This window comes from Geospiza fortis, unplaced genomic scaffold, assembly GCF_000277835.1.
Source record: "Geospiza fortis unplaced genomic scaffold, GeoFor_1.0 scaffold331, whole genome shotgun sequence".
NCBI lineage: Eukaryota > Metazoa > Chordata > Aves > Passeriformes > Thraupidae > Geospiza > Geospiza fortis.
The window spans coordinates 278,735-285,811 of NW_005054540.1; the positions used below are offsets into that span (position 1 = coordinate 278,735).

The window sequence follows — 7,077 nt, forward strand, 5'->3', positions numbered from 1 at the left end:
GGCTGCACAACAAATTAGAAGAACATTTTTTAAAAAATCACTATTTGGAAATACCTGCTTCTCATGCCCTAAACAGAGCCACCACATGACTACAAAAAAATGATGGTTTAATACATTTTTTTCTGCTGAGTTTTTTACCTGTGCTTTACATGTGCCTTGAACTACTTATCCTACTTCTGAAGGAAACAGGTGATGCAATACCAGCTATAAACACCGTAGTGCAGGTAACAGACATGGGTGTTGTTTAATACACCTATTTCCATGGTTCTTCTTCATACTCCCTAAACAGTTTGCATGCTCAACCAGTGTCACTGAAGCCATTTGGTTATGGAAGGCTCTTGCAGTGGCACTTCAGCTGCAACTTTCACAACAGGGTGAACTTCCACAGCAACCTCAGAACAAGTATTTGAGTTATGCATGAAGGAAACTCTGTGGTGCAGTTCAGAGGTTCAGTTATACCTGGCTAAGCTGGTTTACTGTTGCATTAATCTTGTAAGTTTTCTGATGTTTGCATTTGGCTATGAATAATGGAACAGTCACAAAGAAACTGGAAAGCTCTATCAAGAAGGAGGGGCAGTGTACCAGAGACAGGCTGGAAAGCAAGTCAATGCTCTGACATGTAAGACTCAGTTTATGGCACTAACATGAAGGTGAAGATCCTCCTTTTCTCTTTCACATGGCCTGACTTGCCGTTATGGGGAAGGAAGATTGGCAATTCTTAAAGCAGGCACAGAATGCACTTCATGCTGTTCTTGGCACCTCTGCCTGTGCCACTCACACCCAACAGCCAGGGGTCTAAATGGTTAAAATGGTCAATGCTCATTCTGCTTACTCCTTCCTACTTTTTAGTCTTCTGTTCTAGGCCATTTACAAATTCAAAGGAATATGTTTATTTTGTTCACTTTTAAAACCATTTTAATAGCCATAAACAGTTGTAGCATTATGCTGTGGATCCTGATTTAGGATCCTGCCAACTGCTCTAGTTTGTCACAAATGAGCGATTCAGGTTGCCTGAAGAATCACTGTCAGAGGTATTAACAAGTGTGGGTTTAATATGAATTTATAAAACTGCATCTTAGTAAAGTTCAACAGCAAGGTTCACTCTATTTAGTTCCCACATTATACAAAGGAAAATCAAGTTCAAATCTATTTCAAATTATTTACACATTGACCAAAGAGCCAAAGGGTAAGGTAGAACCTCCCAATGGGTCATGAGTTTCAGAGCAGACCCCCTTGCTTTCTAAAGTCCTGATGGAGCTCAGCTGTGGCTAGGTCCAGACCTAGTCTCAGACTTGGACAATGGCATATGTCTAAAGGAATTAACTGCATGGATTTCATTAATACTTATTCAGCATGCTACCAGCCACTTAACAAGGATCCATAAGTAAGGGGTTTTTCTGCCATGGGTAAGGAAGGATTTCTTAGTGTCAGGTAAGGCATCTCAGTCCTTGAGAGGAGTCCCGTTTCCAGGGGAGAGTCACTGCTGTGCAGTCCAGCTGCAGTTTAGAGAATTTGAACTGGACTCATCCAAAGGTTGGTTGTTTGTAGAAAGGTCTCTGCCTTAAAGGATGACCTTGAGAGTTGTCCCAGGGCAAGGGGAGGTCACTGCCCTGCAGCCACGCTGCCCAGCAGGGAGAACTCCCTGAGGTGCCTCCCTGAGGCTGTCAGAAGTGGTTGGCTTGTAGACAGCTTTAACACAGGAGGAAGGATATGTGTGTACCTCCTTGTACCCACAGGCCTCTTTGTTCTTTGATAAAAGACCCTTGGAAAAGCCACCTGCTGTGCAGGCATGACTCACACAATCCAAGCTCATGTGCTTCGATGTTCTCTGGGTCACTCTGCCCCTTTGGGAGTTTCCAGAGGAGTTCTTGGCCTGGATACAGCTCAGATCTTTAGTTGCTTTAGAGCCTGTACCAAATTACTGATAGTTTGGTTAAGGGGTCAAGTAAATCTATCATACATTACTAGTTTAATTAAAGTTTTAATTTAGCCACATCTTTTATAGAAAAACTTGCTGCCCTTGGGATGTAAAACAAAGCAGTCAAGTTTTAATGCATCTTACTGAGCTGATAGATCTATCGTCTACTCCAGCTATCCTCAGTGATTTGCTTTTCATTCATTCTAATCACTCATGTGTCATATTTACAAACAACAAAATTATTTTCTGTACCTTTTTGGCTTTCAAAATAAACACACTCTTTTTTTAGTCTTTGAGGCATTACTTTTCTATTAGTTGTTAATTCTCTAAAAGAAATTCATGAAGGCTAAGAAAATACAGGTAGCATTCTTTCCATGTTTACATAATTTTCTTTCTGTCATCAATGTAGAATATTAGTGTTAGCCCTCTTCATCAACCAGATTTGCTACACATTTTACTGGTTTTCATTTTATCTGTTTTTCCCTTGATGCTTAACTGTTTTTATCTCATCACTTTCCCATTTGTGATGATTTTGCACTCAATAATCTGTAAATCAGGCAGTACTTCATGCTAAGTCTTCAGCACCAATGTTTATTTATGGTTAGGTATCTTCAAGACCAGTGATTTTCCTGGTTAAAATTACATTTGTATACAGCTGAATAATCTGTAGCAACTAGTTGCTTGTAAAGCTTCAATACTTCCCTCTTGAGCTTATTCACACCAGTTGGTTTTTCTTCTTTTTTCTTTTGTTTTTTTTTTTTTTGTTTGTTTGTTTGTTTGTTTTGGGTTTTTTTTTTGGCTCAAATTGTATTTGGATAGGCAACATTGCCACGGACAATATAATTATCAACAGTGTATAACCTGCTTCAGCTGTTCCTGGTGTCTGGCATTGGATGCTTTCTTGGCCTAGTGTCAGCCTCATGGAAATTGCCTTTCAATGGCCTTGCATCGGCTGCTGCATTTCCTTCCACCCTTTTATGTGCTTCCCTCCTTATGGAGATGACAAGCTAGACCAGAACTTCAGCCCCAGCTTTCTCTTCCCCAGCAAACTGAGGAAATCTAGGTTTTTGTGCTCCAGGATGGCAGAAGTATCCCAAGCTGCAGGGGGACGTGGCTGCCAGGGCACTGAGCACTTGCTCAGACCATGAGGTGCTACTGAGCTAAAAAACCCTCTGCTTTGCCTCTGAGGTTAAACATGTAAAATTGCTTGAAAACACATTCTATCCAACCCTTTTTGTTTTGATCTTTTTTCTCCTTGATATATTCCTTGTGTCTGGTACAAAATGTAAAGGTTTCATTAGATTACAGAAGGAGAGGACTATAAAAATATAGTTTTCAGTTTAATCAGTCCTGTTCTTTGAAGACCTTGATCCTGCTTTTACTGCAGTGCAGCCTAGAAAATGGAAAGGAAGAAGCAGGCACAGGCATGTCTGTACTCTTTATTAATGTTTTAGGTATTCATTAAAATTTCTAAATTTAAGTTTTTAGAAGACAAAACAGGCAATTAGTCTACATTAGAAAGCTGAAAAGCAAATGGAATAAATGCACACCTCAAAGACTACTGAATATGTGTCTAAAGATATTTTAAAAAGTCTCAAATTCTAAAAAAGGCAGATAATAAAGGTAGGGAGGCTGCAGATTTTTACATTGTAATTCAGGTTAGATCACATTTTAGCAGAGCTCACCCCTGATGAAAGGGATCTCACGTGTGCATGCATGCCCTTGCATATTCTTATCTTCCAATCAAACAGAGAGAGAAGCTGCTCCAAAGCAGTGACAGGTAATAAAATCTAGTGTCTACTTCCCATTTTGCAGCGCTAGAAGAAATATTTGGTCATGCTGCAAGACCCAATCCCTCTGCAGTGTTTGTCCTCTCAGAGCACAAGGGGACATTAAGCAGCTCTGCTCTGAACTGTGTTTGCATCTCTCTTGTGTGTCTCTCATCCTCTGCTCTGCACACTTGTCCATTACTCAGCGTTAGGAGATCTCTGTTGGCTCAGATTAAAGAGGAGGAGTGGGATTGAAGTCTGGAACATCCTTTCTCTAAAAAAATATTCAGTAGCCCCGCCATCGTGAATGTGTTGAAATCTAGTAGGTGTGACTTCTATGTTTGTACTAATCTTTGACATTATTCTTCCTCCGTGTATCTAGCTTGCCAGTTAATAGTGTCTGTCTTCTTACCCTCTTGCTGTGCCCATTCTTTTGAAGGATTTAAAATGCTTCTGCAAAAATACAGTAATCTTTCATCTCAGTGCTTCCCACAAAGGAAACCTTCCAAGTTATTTCCCAGCCAAGCTTATTTTCTTATACAGATTATAGCAGTTCACTGAACTTTGTCCTGCTGAGGACAAAGCTGGATTCTCAGGAGCTTTGACTCCTTGAGAAGATCCATGTGAGCCTCTCTCTATAAATTAGCTATGCAGTGAGCTAACTCCAAGGACAAGGCATCTCCACTTGCTCACTCTCTTCCACATTGTAGTTTCCTATGAGAATATTTGATTTGCATTTATTGTATCAGCTTGTGACATACATTTTTTGATAGTTTTAGATCCTTCATTCTTTTCCTACGTCACACTGGAGATCTAGCAGGCCAGTTTCTATAAACATACTTCTTTGTTGTCTTATTTTTTAATCTCCCTTTCAATTGTTGTTTAACCATGCAGAATTTCAACACAGAAAAAAAAAAAAGCTAAGACCCCTGAGTTTTCATTGTAAAAGCAAATAGATTAAAGCCATGATTCTTTTACTTTTGTTCAACTTAGAGACAGGATAAATGAATGTATCTGAATTAAATTCTGCTAAGATAAAAAGTGAAGAAATGGTGTTCTGAGAAAATCACTTGGGTTAATTGTTTCTTCTGCAGAATGTAGATAAGTACAAGGCACAAAAGGAAGTAGGAAATATCTGTCAGATGGAGCAGAGAGAGACATGGAGAACCATAAATAAATAATGTATGATTATGGATATGCAGTGAGGGAAGCTGTGAGCAAGCTTTGAAAACCATGTGTATGGCTAACAGTTAACCTATCTACCAAATAAAAAATTTAAAAAAAGTATTATTTTCACATCTCAAAAGCATAGTTATTATGGTTTTTCCTGTCTTTCAATTCTGAACTCTACATAGCAAAATTGAAACTATTGTGAAGGAAAGAAAAAGTACAATACTTTTCAGTTTGCCTTTATGTGATGTAAATTCTCATGCTGTCTGGCATAAAAACCTAAATGATATTTCTTAGAGGTTTGTCCAAGCGCAGAGATTTTCTTTATGATTTGTAGGGTTGTGAAGCTTTGGTTCCAAAACTTGTCACTAAAATTTAAACTCAGAGTGTAAATAAATGAGAAATCTTAAGCCTTTAACTACTTTTATAAAAAAAGCAGAGGTTATAAACAGATGTGTTCCCGCTGATGGAGCGAGAGCACTCAAAGAAGATACCGTGGGTCTGCTCCTCATTACCATCTGTCAGCAGGGAGTTACTGCCCTCGCAAGAGAAGCAGCTGAAGGGGACTTAATTTGTTTTTAAATGAATTATAAGTACTCAGCAGCAATTTTAGTGCATCCTAGCTGGTGTGGGAGCTGAGGGCAGGGCTGTAGCCTCTGGTTTGGGGCAGTGAGTGAGGGAAACCATGTGCTTTCTCTCCATAAACACAGTGCCTGTTGTGGAGGGGGGAGAGCAGATTCCTTGGGTGCCCGCACAGCACCTGGTCCTCTTGATGGGACTCTGCTTATGGTTAAGTGGAGAGTAAAGCTCTTTCGCTTTGTTTTCAAATTCATTCAGTGCAAATGCTCATGAAGAGTATGTAGTGTTAAGCATCACAGAGGGGTTAAACAATGCAAGGATCATTTTTGTGCAGGTTAAATCTTAAAATGTGTTATGCAGGTAATGAGCTGGGTAAGAATTTTGGATGAAATCCGACTTTCTTATTTTCCTAATTAAAGGGAAATTATCAACATTTAAAATCTATTAAATCCAGTTAGTCATTGCTTTCCAGCTCTGGGACTAGCAGATTAATATATGAACTGTTTTTATAGGCAATAGTGTAAAAAAGTAAATTTTTGTTACTGTGCAAGGAGTTCATGTATTTATAGTGTAGCAGAATAGAATTACATAACCTTAAATATTTTACTTTTATTGTAGCTGAAGTTGTTACATTTATTGTAAGCTGAATGTGATTTTTTTCTTGAATTTTACTTCATTTCTATTAGCTTCATTTTATTCCAGTTGTTAAATGTAGCCTGGCTACGCGAGACAACTGAAGTAAATGAATGTAAAATTACATGGCCAATATAAGCTTTACAAAGTTGAGTGACATCTATACAATATGGTCCTATTTTATAGAGTATATGCCAAATCTTCCATTAAAAAGTAGATTTTACAGCTGCTCCTGATAGCTAAAATGTATTGCTATCTACTCAAAGCCCATCTTTTAAACAGTGTGCTTAATAACCAGGATTCTAAAATAGGAATTGTGTTTGATTTCCACTGGAATGCTTTGAACTTGAAAAGATTAGACACATTAAGGAAAAAAATAGAAAGATTTGCCTGTCAGAATTTTCCTTTTTTTTTTAAAGATCAATTACATACTTAATTTAGATGACAAAGAGGAGACGACTTCTGACAACAGTCCAATGTAATATTCAAGGAAATGGGGAACAATATCTCAGATTCCTTACATATTTGTGTTATATCAAGAAGTCTCATATGTCCTTTTTTTCCTTCCAAAGACTGACAGCTTCTCCAAAGCAGCACTTGTCACATCCATTGCCTGCATTGCCCTTGGTCCAGTGTCCCTTCTAATGCAGCCACCTCCACAAATAAGACAATTTCTCAATTTCACATAAGAAAAATTCCATCCATATTATAAGGGAGTCAGCATTAAATTGATCCTGCTTCACCTTTTTTTTGTCTTCTTTTTGATCTCATGAGTCTAAAATATGGCAGGAGTGTAATTTCTAATTGTGCTTTAGGAAATGTCTCAACACCAGTGAGGAAGAAGCGGGTATGGCCAGGTGAGATTCACATTTCCAGCTCTGTTTGCTGTGGATGCACAGCTTTGGTTGACTGAGGAACATTCTCATGTTGGCACCTGAGGCCATGCAACAACCCAGAGCACACTGGGAGCGCAATAATCAGCCATGCCAGCTGGGCTCTTTCTCTTTC

General features: G+C 38.7%; 1 protein-coding gene across 4 annotated transcripts in view; it reads left to right on the plus strand.

Moving 5' to 3' along the window:
• Positions 1–7,077, plus strand: part of LOC102033021 (dystrophin) — a 391,913-nt gene that overhangs the window by 274,602 nt on the left and 110,234 nt on the right. The window lies entirely within an intron of this gene.